Here is a 1,111-nt window from a genome sequence, read left to right as displayed (position 1 = left end):
AGAAAAGGGCTAGGAAGAGGTCACCCTCTTCTCCTTCTTCTTCACCTTCCTCCTCTTCCGATGAAAGTTATGGCTATTCTCCTAGAGAATACAAGAGGGGAGGACATCGAAAATCATTTCCTGCATGGCGAAGGTCACAAAAGATAAAGAAGTTCAAGGAGGGAGGAAAGAGTATCTCTTTTCTCACCTATGATGGCACCTTCGGTGATACCGACAAAGTGTTGGCCTTCATCCAGCAATTTGATGCGGCCTTTGGAGATGAGGGCTTCACAGAGTCCTCCAAGCTATGGCATGTAGCTATGCACTTCCAAAAATCAGCTCGTCAATGGTGGGATATCCTTCGTGGAAATGGTGAAGCCCCAAAGACATGGAAAACTCTACGAGTTTCCATCATGAATCAATTCCTTGCAAGCGATGCAAAGGACATAGTGCTTACCGAATGGCGTAGCTTGAAGTTCCTCTCCCATGAGTCTATCCACAAATATGTAGACAAGTTTTGGGATTTACATCTCAAGGCTACTGTCTTTCAAAAGATAGAATTTGTCGAGCAAAGGCAGCAATTCTGTGCGGGATTACATGAAGAGATGGCCGAATACATCAACTCTTAATGGCCTTGTACTATTAGCGAAGTAATCCATCACACCATGGTTGCTTCACGCATGAATTTCCATCAAGGGGCTAGACGTAATGTCAAGCCCATGGAAAACAAAGATAAAAATGATGCAAAGGGAAAAACCAATGTTCAAAATACTTCCCAAGCCAATTCCAACAACAACAACAATCGGTCCAAGGAGAAGGGAGTTTACAAAGGTTAAAAAAAACTCTCTTCTGAAGAGCTTGAAGCTTTTCGCAAGGACCATAAGTGTTTAAGGTGTGGGGAGCAAGGACATGGCTATCGTTCTTGCCACAAGAAGAATGCTCGCAATGAGACTCCTAGGGCTTCTACCATCGAAGCTCCAAAAGAGGATGCTCATTGCAAAGGATCATCACTTTCCTATGCTTGGGGAAAGGTAAGAGAGCAAGATGCCTTTATCTTGTTTGACCTTGGCTCTACTCTCAACTTCATATCAATAGAGTTGGCCACCAAGTTGGGCATTCAAGCTTTTGAGAT

Source organism: Adiantum capillus-veneris, chromosome 9, assembly GCF_014529385.1.
Source record: "Adiantum capillus-veneris isolate H3 chromosome 9, ASM1452938v2, whole genome shotgun sequence".
NCBI lineage: Eukaryota > Viridiplantae > Streptophyta > Polypodiopsida > Polypodiales > Pteridaceae > Adiantum > Adiantum capillus-veneris.
This window is presented reverse-complemented; position numbering follows the sequence as displayed.